The 12755-nt window shown below is 37.5% G+C and overlaps 1 long non-coding RNA gene across 2 annotated transcripts; it reads right to left on the bottom strand.

Moving 5' to 3' along the window:
- Positions 1-791: 791 nt before the first annotated feature.
- On the bottom strand, positions 792-3144 carry LOC137083589 (uncharacterized). 2 transcript variants are annotated; one of them, XR_010906532.1, is made up of 4 exons: positions 2717-3144; positions 2017-2191; positions 1269-1428; positions 792-1099 (listed from the first exon to the last, which is right to left on the bottom strand). It is a non-coding gene; the product is annotated as an uncharacterized lncRNA (long non-coding RNA). The 2 variants fall into 2 exon arrangements; XR_010906531.1 differs by having other exon boundaries at positions 2017-3144.
- Between the last annotated feature and the right edge of the window lie 9611 nt (positions 3145-12755).

Genomic DNA, 12755 nt, shown 5'->3' with positions numbered 1-12755 from the left:
CTAAACACAGATTAGCTTATAATGCTTGTCTATGGGGCACAGGGTAGACACAGGGTGGTAAAATTAAATCGCTAGTTAATACCACTAACAAGGCTCAAAATAGCCTCACACTAACACGGTAGCATAATAAGGGTCCCTACATGCAAACCGAAGCATTGAGAACTTTGTAAGAGTACAAACAGTTTAATAAGAAGATAAGTTATAAACATAGTGCCTTACGCGTTCACGGACAGGCACCATCTTGGAAAACAGGCTCGACTAATCGATCCACGAGCGCTGTTTTAAGTGAGCTGGTCGATAGGAATTAAGTTTGTGAAATGTAATAACATGGACATTTTTAGTTTTATTTATTTATTTTCTCTGTTGTGTTCAGTGTTTTCTTCCAGAAACAACGGACCATATGAGATTCCAAGTCACAGTTCATCACTTAGCAGAGCGCTCGGGCTCGATGAGTCGAGATTGTTTTCCAAGACGGCGCCTGTCCATGAACGCGAAAGGCACTATGTTTATAAAGTGTCTTCTTATTAAACTGTTTGTACTCTTACAAAGTTCTCAATGCTTCGGTTTGCATGTTGGGACCCTCATTATGCTACTGTGTTAGTGTGAGGCTATTTTGAGCCTTGTTAGTGGTATTAACTAGCGATTTAATTTCACTACTCTGTGCCCCATAGACTAGTGTTATAAGCTAATCTGTTTTTAAAGATAAAACTCTTTACATTCGATTATCAAGAAAACGCATCCCAGAGAACGATCTACTCTGTAACCATCTGTTAATTGCCCCTAGGTTCATTTCTCACCAGAGTTGTCCTTTAAATAAAACCTAGTTTAATTTAACACATAAGTTTGAAGACCTACAAAGTACAGTACAACATTTTGAGAGTAGGCATCAATAATATGCATCAATTAAAACATTTTAGGGTTAATTTCATTTCAGGTTACTCTTTAAATTGTCCTGTTAGGTAGGCTTGTATTTTTACCGCTTAAAATAGTCATTTGAGGTAGCTTGTGTATTTACATCTTAGTTTATATGGATCCAGGAGAGATGTCCATCACTTTGGTAGCCGCTGTTCCTCTCTGCAGTATTATTCCAGTGTTGTCACTGTCAAACAACAACAAACAATCATAATAATAAATAAACTGTAAAATCACGAACGTACAGTATACACTCCAACCGAATGCTTACAAAAGTTAATAATACCAGTTCTCTTGTGGTTTAATGTGGTAATGCCAGACTGTCAAAATAAAGAGAGCGAGATTAAAGAGCTCACCGGTTTATATCAAAGTTCCATTAAAAGTCAAGGAGATTCTTCAGTAGCATGGCGACGTGTCTCAAAAGACTTCTTCTGGACGATCATACCGTTCTTCTTGGAGACAACCTTGCCCCTTTTGGCCTTTGTCCCTTTCTCTGGATTTATACCAACAAAGCACCTGAAATCAAAATAGTCTAAGATCAGAGTGTTGCAACAACATGCTTTCAGTTAAATGCAATGAATTGTTTTGTTTTTTTGTCTTTCTTCATTGCACAAATAGAGTGGACTTGAATGACATATAAAAGTGACATCAAATTAAATTATATTAAAGTCAAGTCAATTTATTTCTATAGCGCTTTTTGCAATGCAGATTATTTCAAAGCAGTTACACAGTGTTAAACATGAAAATAATGCAACAGAATTTGATTCGGCTGTACAGCCACTCTGGAGAAAAAAAGTGATGTCATCAGCTCATTTCAAATATCATATAGCGACAATGTGGGCAGATCAGTAATTTAGTTTATAATAGTTAATTTAATTTAGTAATTACATTTATTTGGATATTTAGTTAAAAAAATTATATACATACATATATATTTTTTAATTATTACAATTTAGTATATAAAGCCTGTATAGTCAAGCAAAATACCATATGTGTGGCTTGAAATGTACAGTACTAATACCATTTTATGCGGAAAAAAATACAAACAAATTAATTTAATTGTATGTATCCAGATAATGATGACAAGTAATGAAGAGTTTTTACCTCTAAATGAATTCCAGAGTGCAGGGTCCCTCATCTTGAAACTGAAGGTTGAATGTAGTTGCAAATACAGCAGCAAGCCCCATTGCAAATGTTGGTGTGATGCCCTAAGAGATTACACGGTCCTCAAAGATGATTATCCAACCTTTAACTGGGACTTGCCCAGTTGCACCTGAAACTTCAAGTCAAAGCATACATATTACCTTGTGTAAATGATATACAATGTGTCTATCAATGAATCTAAATGAAATATACTAGGCAGTATCAGACTAGGACTTGCAGGAAGACTAAATTGTCTCAATGTCAGCTGAAGTAGCAGACACCTGTAGGGAACAAATACATTATTCTTACCATGGTAAGATTTTTAAGAAGAAAAATTATAAAAGGTCAATAATTAGTAAACACTAGGTGAGAGCAACCTACAGGCAAATGAGGTAGGCTAAGTACCTACAGTCAAACTGCTAAATAGATTTGGCAATCAAAAAATTATGGGTAGCAATTTTATTTTTTACAGATATTGGGGGAGTTCTACTGCAAATGTTACCAAATTTAAACAAAAAAACACCCAAAAGTAATATTGTTTTGGCTATTCAAATCTGAGCCTCACTGTTAAATGAAATGTTCAAATACCAAGCAAGATAAGCTCCTGAGCATCAGTTTGATATCAAAAATTATTTGCGAAATGAAAAAAAAATTCAATTACCGTTTATTTTGTAGATGCAAGACCCGATAGAGGTTGATGAAGAACACTCGATGATATGCAGCACGTCCTCTAAACTGTGTGTCCTCTTCTGGAAAATCTCCTATCCAAATAATGTTTCCTGAAGTCTCCCCAGGAGTTAATGGCAAATTATTTCTAGGTTTTATTAAAGAAAATTGTCCAAAAGCAGTAGCCTCGATTTGTTGTATCAAACTTCTGAACGTACTCCAAACTCCACAGTCAACACTCAGTTTCCAAAAAATACTGTCGTGTACTGTAATTTAAAACATTAGCATACTGTTTAGGGCCTCTTTCCTGTTCCTCCAAATTAAGCAGCCCACAATGCATTGCTAACTACAGTATTAAACTGTTTAACAAGAAAACGGCATTTTAGTGTTGAAAATTGGCTGTAAATTTACAGCAATTGCTTACAGTGTAAAGTTATTCATTATAATCTGCTGAAACCTTACCGCTCTGTGTGGTCACCTGATCCACATCCCGTTCTGACATCCCCTCGAAGAGGGCGCCCTCCACTTACAGCACTATTAGGCTCCAGGCCTTATGTTTTCATGAATCTGCGGTACCCAATTTTGTAAGGCCACCTCAACAGATTCAAGAAGGGGATACTACATCATCTCCTTTTCAAGCTCAGGCTGAACTTTCTGAGGGTCCTAGAGCTGAATCCTGTGTACAACCCCCTACGATACAGCCAGCAAATGGCATGAGAAGAAGGTCAGGACATTCTGTGAGCCTTTTGCTCTCAGTGTTCCACTACTAAAAATAATTGACACATACTCGTGTGTTCAACGTGAGAAGTTGTAAAATACAAATACAAGGGCCAACAAAACATAACATGCCAGTACGATGTGTGCGTGTGTATGTATGTGTGTGTGTGTGTGTGTGTGTTTGTGTGTGTGTGTAACTGTGAGTGTAACTGGTGTGGGAGTGTTAATGTATGAATAAAGAATCATGTAGGGAAGTACAACAGACATAACCAAAAAATACATGTGTATAAATAAGGAAATAAAATGGGGTATGAAGAAGGTGACAACAGCAATAGTAATAGCAATATTAATAATAATAACAATAATAATGATAAATCCAATTAATTAGAAATGACAAATAGTATTAATAGTATTATCAGTAGTAGTAATGACAAACATATTAACAAATATACTCATTTCATCCGGAATGAGGGGAAGGTTAAAGGGTCAGGAAGAGGACAAATAAAAACAATAGTAGTAATAGTAATAATAATATTAATAATGGTAGATATTGATAAAGCCATTAATAGTGATAATAATAGTAGTAGTAACAATGATTGTTCTGGTGAACATTTTGAATGACATCTTTTTGGCACTGGACAATGGTGATAATGCTTTTCTCATTTCACTCCACCTCAGTGTGGCTTTCGATATGATGGATCACAATATTGATTGATTTTCTGAAACACTGGGTTGGACTTAATGGAAAAGTGCTTGAGTGGTTTAAATCATACCGATCCTTCTCTGTCTTCAAAGGGAAAGGAAGTTTATCCAGATCAACTCTTCCTTGTGGATACCTCAGGGTTCCATTTTTGCAACATTATTCTCTCTTTATATGTTGCCTTTAGAATCCATTTTCACGAAAACACAAAATCCTGTTCTGTATGTACGTCTATGCTGACGACACTAAGATCTAGCCTCCAGTCGAACATGAACATTATTGATAACTTATTGGCCTGTTTACAGGACATCAAATCCTGGATGGCTGCAAACTTTTTAAAATTAAATGATAATAAAACTGAGGTTGTTACGTTTGGCCCTATAAATCCGGAAGTGGCACACTATTTAAAATTTACACTCTTAAACGAAAAGGTTCCAGAACCTTAAAAGGTTCTATAAGTGCGATGTATTTGGAACCCCTAAAAGGTTCTATATAGAACCTTTTTTTAAGTGCCAAAAGGGTTCTTTCTTGTTATTATAGAACCTTTTTAGCATAAAAGGTTCTTTGGAGTTGAGTATACTATCGCAAGACTTTATTGCTTGTTTTTAAGACGTTACACGGCTTCTTCATGATGGGTGCTTCACCTTGTCTGTGTTCTGTGTTCCTTCTCTGGTGCAGTTTTCTTTGTTTATTTTTTCTTTGTATTCATTTTATTTATATGTTTTTAGTGTTCGTGGAACACTTTGGGCAAAAGCTGTTACATTACATGTGCTATATAAATAAATGAATTAAATAAATGAAATTAAAGTCAGTATTCAGCTGAAGAGAGTCAGTGGTCCTCCATGCGGATACAAATTCACAGCCGGCTAGACTGACAAGCCAGACCAACATCAAGATATTTGGTCTGGAAACTCACCATTGACAGGGCTCAATCCGAGGGGCGGGATAAACGGTTGTCTTTCAAACTCCCTCTGCACGCGATAGGATAGCGCTACAACTGTATCCAGTCGGCAAAACTCCGAACGCATCTTCCCTTTTTAAGAATGACTTCAGTGCCGTTCTTTGTTCTTTTCTCAAAGAAAAGCTTAACTCCAAGTCTTCCAGATTCACGGTCAAAACTGATTCGAAAGACTGCCGTTTGCCAGTTTCTGTGTTTACTAGAAGCACGTATGGACGCAACTCGGCCGTCATTATGTTAAGCCCCGCCCACCGACTCTATACACGATGTGATTGGCCCGACCAGAGTTTAGCGTTTACTGCTCAGAAGTGTATAGAGAGTTGCTAGATGACACTCACAGCAGATTAGATTTGCTGCTGCTAGGGTGTGTCTAGATTTCTAGGCTAACAGCCGGCCCATTTGTTTTCCTAAATTGGCAGTGCAATAAGTTTTAATTTACCTAAAGAAAGCTATAGTAAATAAGAACATCTTGCTCTGCCTATAGTCAAAAATGGCTTTTTACATGAAAAAGAGCACGTTTTGGACAAAAACTTGATTATTACTAACTAGCTTACAAAACATAGTGAAATACTAATAATGCGTCTTCAAAAACAGGAATTGTGACCTTCCAAAAGACATGTAAAAGCATATAGCTAACAGGCAAAGTTAACAGAAAAACCTTTATCTGTGATTTCCTCTGACAAAACTCTAGGTTCTACATATAATCAATGCTGTGCTAAATTGAGTCGAAATGTACACTTTATAGCATTATTCATAACTTATTATACCTTCAGTTAATTCCATTGATAATCAATTTGTTAGTTCCAGCTCTTTGTAAAGGACAAACACAATATCGGTTATTCTCTGGTCAGACATAGATTTTTGAGATTTGAGAGAAAATTATAAGCAATGTAGAGTTTTTCTTTTAATGACCATCACCAAAAGCTTGTCAAGTAGTTTCTAAGTGAAATACAACATGTAAAATCATAATGCATTTAATTTATCAATTAAAACGTTCCTTGTTTATTTTAAATGTAAAAAAGAGTGATCAAAATAGATTTTTGCATAAACACACTATATATTATAAGCAGTGATGAAACTATCCATATCTGCAAACAGAACAAAAACAAATAATTACACAATCATTTAGTCAACATTATGAAAACATTGCATGTGAGAGTACAAATATACTAAATTACCGAATTTGTTAATTTTGAAAATTAGTAGACATTTGGTATATGAATAGGAACCTGATGGAGCCCACAACAATTGCGATGTGGTTCAGGATGAGTGCTGTTTGAGAGTTTCTTGCTGCTTCTGCCCTCTGTCCAGCACCGTTAGCTTTGCTAGTCTGTGTAAAGGTAAAATCGGAAATGTCAAACACTCATTGTACACATTGAAAAACATATCAACAGAAAATCAATCTTGTAACCATATTCTGTGAGCAAGAGTGCTAAGAAACACCTTTTAATGGGGTCAGGATATGTTTATGCTTATTTTAATATGTTCCTTGGGGGGGGGCAGCAATCTGATTTGCTTTTGATGCAATAACACTCTCATCCAGTTTATAGGCAAATGATGCGATGGTGTAGCCAATATCTATTCGTTGATGTCTTGCTCTGGAAGCAGTCATATGCAAACGTATTTACTCATTTTAATGGTGTTATGTTTTAATCTGTAGAATCGATCATGACAGCCTCACCTCTTATTCCTTATTAATGTAGAAAATGAGTTCACCCAATGCTAGATGAAGTCATACAGCTGCAGCTCATGCTCAAAGTTGGGGTTGGGTGACCTAAATTAGTTGATACAGGAAATCAGCAGCCTAAAAATGAGGTTGCTGGCGCAAAGTATTCTATGTATTTAAAAAAAAAAAAAATACTAAATTTAAAGGTATTTAAATAAACATACATTAGATTTTTTTCAAAGGCTTTAAAATACAAATATTAGTATTTTTTATTACAAATACATATTTGAAATACTGCCCATCCCTTTGTATATGTTGTGTTTTCTGTTCTGTATCAGACATTTTAGGCCCTACTACTGTAATTTGTTGTCAGACCACCTGTAAAATCATAACTGTATCACAAATATAATTTTTACATTTTAAATTTGTATTGTGGAAATTGATATAAACTCACCTAAAGGATTATTAGGAACACCTGTTCAATTTCTCATTAATGCAATTATCTAATAAACCAATCACATGGCACATGCTTCAATACATTTAGGGGTGTGGTCCTGGTCAAGACAATCTCCTGAACTCCAAACTGAATGTCAGAATGGGAAAGAAAGGTGATTTAAGCAATTTTGAGCATGGCATGGTTGTTGGTGCCAGATGGGCCGGTCTGAGTATTTCACAATCTGCTCAGTTACTGGGATTTTCACACACAACGATTTCTAGGGTTTACAAAGAATGGTGTGAAAAGAGAAAAACATCCAGTAGTCCTGTGGGCAAAAATGCCTTGTTGATGCTAGAGGTCAGAGGACTGATTCAAGCTAATAGAAGAGCAACTTTGACTTGACTCATATCCATCCCTTTATGACCACCATGTACCCATCCTCTGATGGCTACTTCCAGCAGGATAATGCACCATGTCACAAAGCTTGAATCAGTTCAAATTGGTTTCTTGAACATGACAATGAGTTCACTGTACTAAAATGGCTCCCACAGTCACCAGATCTCAACCCATTAGAGCATCTTTGGGATGTGGTGGAACGGGAGCTTCGTGCCCTGGATGTGCATCCCACAAATCTCCATCAACTGCAAGATGCTATCCTATCAATATGGGCCAACATTTCTAAAGAATGCTTTCAGCACCTTGTTGAATCAATGCCACATAGAATTAAGGCATTAATGATACTGTACGTTCATTGACATACATATACTTTTGAGAGATCAACTAAGGACTCTGAGAGATATGTTTATATGTGTTTGTAGGCAATCTACAATGGTGCTGTTTGTACGAAATGTTTACAGAAATGCACTTACTGGTTTGCAAATGTTAAGGATGTGACTGAGAAAAACTGTAATACTGATAAGAAATGTACTGTATTTAAAATGAATTGCAGCCTTGGTGAGAATAAGAGACTTCTTTCAAAAAATCTTTCAGACCTTACAATCTTAAAAACTTTTGAACAGTGGTATGAAAATATCTTGCATTTACATGTCCTTCTAAAAAAATAGCATATTGTGATAAAGTTCATTATTTTCCATAATGTAATGATAAAAATTAAACTTTCATATATTTTAGATTCATTGCACACCAACTGAAATATTGCAGGTCTTTTATTGTTTTAATACTGATGATTTTGGCATACAGCTCATGAAAACCCCAAATTCCTATCTCAAAAAATTAGCATATCATGAAAAGGTTCTCTAAACGAGCTATTACCTAATCATCTGAATCAACTAATTAACTCTAAAGACCTGCAAAAGATTCCTGAGGCTTTTAAAAACTCCCAGCCTGGTTCATTACTCAAAACCACAATCATGGGTAAGACTGCCGACCTGACTGCTGTCCAGAAGGCCATCACTGACACCCTCAAGCGAGAGGGTAAGACACAGAAGGAATTTCTGAACGAATAGGCTGTTCCCAGAGTGCTGTATCAAGGCACCTCAGTGGGAAGTCTTTGGGAAGGAAAAAGTGTGGCAAAAAACGCTGCACAACGAGAAGAGGTCGGCCCCTGAGGAAGATTGTGGAGAAGGACCGGTTCCAGACCTTGGGGGACCTGCGGAAGCAGTGGACTGAGTCTGGAGTAGAAACATCCCGAGCCACCGTGCACAGGCATGTGCAGGAAATGGGCTACAGGTGCCGCATCCCCAGGTCAAGCCACTTTTGGGCTACAGAGAAGCAGCACTGGACTGTTGCTCAGTGGTCCAAAGTACTTTTTTCGGATGAAAGCAAATTTTGCATGTCATTGGAAAATCAAAGTGCCAGAGTCTGGAGGAAGACTGGGGAGAAGGAAATGCCAAAATGCCTGAAGTCCAGTGTCAAGTACCCACAGTCAGTGATGGTCTGGGGTGCCATGTCAGCTGCTGGTGTTGGTAAAAGCATCCTGGGCCTCCAGCACCTCAGCAGTGCCACAGGCTGATCGCCTCCATGCCACGCTGCATTGAAGCAGTCATTTCTGCAAAAGGATTCCTGACCAAGTGTTGAGTGCATAACTGAACATAATTATTTGAAGGTTGACTTTTTTTGTATTAAAAACACTTTTCTTTTATTGGTCGGATGAAAAATGCCAATTTTTTGAGATAGGATTTTTGGGTTTTCATGAGCTGTATGCCAAAATCATCAGTATTAAAACAATAAAAGACTTGGAATATTTCAGTTGGTGTGCAGTGAATCTAAAATATATGAAAGTTTAATTTTTATTATTACATTATGGAAAATAATGAGCTTTATCACAATATGCTAATTTTGTGAGAGGGACCTGTATATTTCCATAATATGAAAAATCATCCTTCAATTAAAGGGTGAAAGAAAAATACATTGAAAGGTAACTAAATGAATACTTACAGCCTTAGAGTAATAAACAGCAGCAACTCCCAGACAGATGCAGCAGCACAGCGTGGTAAATTTGGAGTAACACATGTAATCCGGCACAGGGTCAGCCTGTGGAGCGTGGGTCTGGTACACAGGGGGTTGAACAATGACCACAGGCTCATTGTGGTGATTCAGGAGCTGGGCATTAAGCTGGACCCTGTTGGGATGGACTACATTAAGATATCCAGCATTTCCACCCTGAGGATATGGAGATGAAGCCTGGTCCATTACTGATTGCCTTTCTTATTTAGATATGGCTCTGTTTTTCCGATCAAAAATTGTGAGTCTTTCCTCAGTACCGTAGCCTTTTATGGTGAACAGTGTGAGCAGTAAAGGGTTGCGGTAAATAACTGAAACGGCCTATTTCAGAGGCAACTCTGTGGCAGTAACATTTACACTTTTTCAGTGGTTTATAATCCTCTCTGCACTGAAACTACATTTGGTGTAGAAACAGTTTTCACTCAGAAATTGGTAGTAAATTCACAAATAATAAAAAAAAAATCAGGAAGTAAAATTCACTGCGGCACGAAGACGGGTGGGACCAAGAGCCGCGAGAACAGAGCGAATATTAAAGGGGTACTTCAGCGCTGGGAAGATGATTCTGTATTTAAACTGGGTCATTACTGTAGTAGAAATGTGAAATAATTTTTTAATTTGGTGCTTTTTAGATGGAGATAAGACTCATGGGATGAAAGACAATAATTCCCAGAATGCTTTGCTAGCCTAAGAGGCCACTCCCAAAGCCACCGCTCCTGAATCACTGTGACTGGATCACTTTGCCCACCGTGTTCTTTTTCACAAAATCAGTTCAGTTAGAGAACAGACACTACAACTGAAAATTGATTGCGGGCTATCATTCGAATATTCTCCAGGGTTTCTACTGATAGAAAGCCATATGCTAATCGCTGAAGTAACCCTTTAATGAACTACGCCAGCTTGACACAGGTCTCGAGTCCCATGGAATTGCTCCAAAAGGATAAAAGGAGAAGTGACAGAGCAGGACAAGGACTAGGACTTTATGCTGTTGTAGTTGTTTGGTTTCAGGTGTCCCTGAGGGGCTGCTGCTTTACTTTAGTTTATTTGCGTTTATTTTATTATTAAAGTTATGTTGAACATTCGCCAGTTCCATTCTCCTCCTTCCCTTATAAACAAACCTGATTACAAACACAAATCAATCATTTTTTGTACAATATATAGCCCATATTGAAATGCAGTAGGCCTAGTTCTTAACATGGTTTGGTTTCTGCTTTTTTTTTTTTTTTTTTTTTTTTGCATAGATCATTTACATTGTATTTTATAATGATTGGAAATTTGTTCATTGTACAAAAATACATAAGTGTAAGTTTCCACATTACTGCATCACAGATGTCTGATAGTTGCATGGCATGCAGGGCTGTCCAGTAAGTGGCAGCGGCAGGTACTGGATGGCATTTCACAAAAGCCAGGTGTTCCTTAACTGCATTAGAATACCTCTGTCACCCAATGTGATAATATATCCTTGGACACAGCTGTACCCTTTTGGTGATATCCATAACACAAAAACAGCTGATCAGTGACCTGCCAGGCGGCTGTAACTTCCACATACTGCCAAAGAGCCCAAACTGGACATAGGACTTACCTGTGTTCATCTGCAAAAGCAGATAAAATAATGGGCTTTTTATGTATTGTGGTGACAATACCTTTAGAAGAAATGCTCGGCCACAGCATTACCCGTTTACATTCAGGTTCCCACAATTCTCTATTTTGCTTACCACTGAGAAAAAACTCTACATTTACATTTAATCATTTAGCAGATGCTTTTATCCAAAGTGTTACGTCCCCAGTTGTTTGTGCTTGTGTGTGTGCTCTTCTTTTTCTCTCTCTCTCTTTCTCTCTTTCCCTGTCAATTTCTTAGACACACCTAGCCTTATACACGGAACGGCTGATTGGCTCAAGAAACGTTCGTCGTCCGAAACGGGTGTGACGTCATGACTTCCGCAGCGAATCCTGTCCCGCGCCAGAGCTTAAAAGAGCGACCGAGACGGACGCGAGGGCGGCTTGATTTTCCTGTTTCTTTGTGTATCTGCCCGTTTGATTATGTTTGTTAAGTTAGGTATTTGGTTTAGGTTTTGACGTGGTCTGTTAATTCTTTCCTGGGCTATTTTTGGGTGCATCTGCCTACCTTTGTGGACCGTGGGAAAACTGGACAGGTAGCATGTCACGTGACGTACATTTTGCAATACCCAGTGATCAATGTATGGACACACTAGTTTAGAAGTGAGCACCACTTCTGTATGTTTTGATTTGGTTAGTGAGAGTAGGTAAGTTAGGGCGTGGAAACGCTGAAGACTTGCTTTACTTAATTTTCTTTTCATCAGTTAGGTTAGAGGTTGAACTTGAGTTAGACTTGGGGTTTTCCTTTTTGTTTTGTTCTTTTATTTGGTGCCACTGTTTGTCTTGTTTTCCCCGGTTTAAGTTTAGGTTTGTTATATTTATTGTCTATATTCCTTATTGTTCTTTCTTATCATTATTACTATTATCATTATAATTTATTATCTCACGTCTGGGAAATACCTTGATTTTATTCATAATAAATCGGGTTTGTTCACTAGTAGTGTGACAGCGTTTTTGTTTTACCGCCACCACGCACACACAGTGGTCATAATTTCAATGTTGCTAATTCCACCCTTAGACAGGGGTGAAAGATTGTAACAAAAGCGACTTACAAAAAAGGGGAGAGTAATAGAAGCAACGAAACAGACAAGGCCAACAACCTGTAAGAGCTGTAAGAAATCTCAATTAATTAGCACAGTACACAACAATTTTTTTTTTTTTTTTTTTAAGACATCTACAACAAAAACTCACGTACGTAAAGTGCCGAACACTGGATTTTGATAGCTATGATAACAACCCATTAGGACTAAGGCTGTTGCCCCAGCTGTTGTCGTTAATGCAGATTCAGTGGCCCAATGGGTTGGTTTTTTATGGCATTCTAGCTAAACGCGCAGCAATAGCCATCGACAGCAAAAACTCACGTACGCAAAATACAGAACACTGGATTCTGATAGTTATAACTATGTTATATATAACTTGAATCCAGCACTTTTAGAAAACTACCGACCGGTATCCCTTCTGCCTTTCATTGCAAAGACCC

This window comes from Pseudorasbora parva, chromosome 7, assembly GCF_024679245.1.
Source record: "Pseudorasbora parva isolate DD20220531a chromosome 7, ASM2467924v1, whole genome shotgun sequence".
NCBI lineage: Eukaryota > Metazoa > Chordata > Actinopteri > Cypriniformes > Gobionidae > Pseudorasbora > Pseudorasbora parva.
The sequence above is the reverse complement of the archived record's forward strand: the minus strand, read 5'-3'. Positions and strand labels throughout refer to the sequence as shown.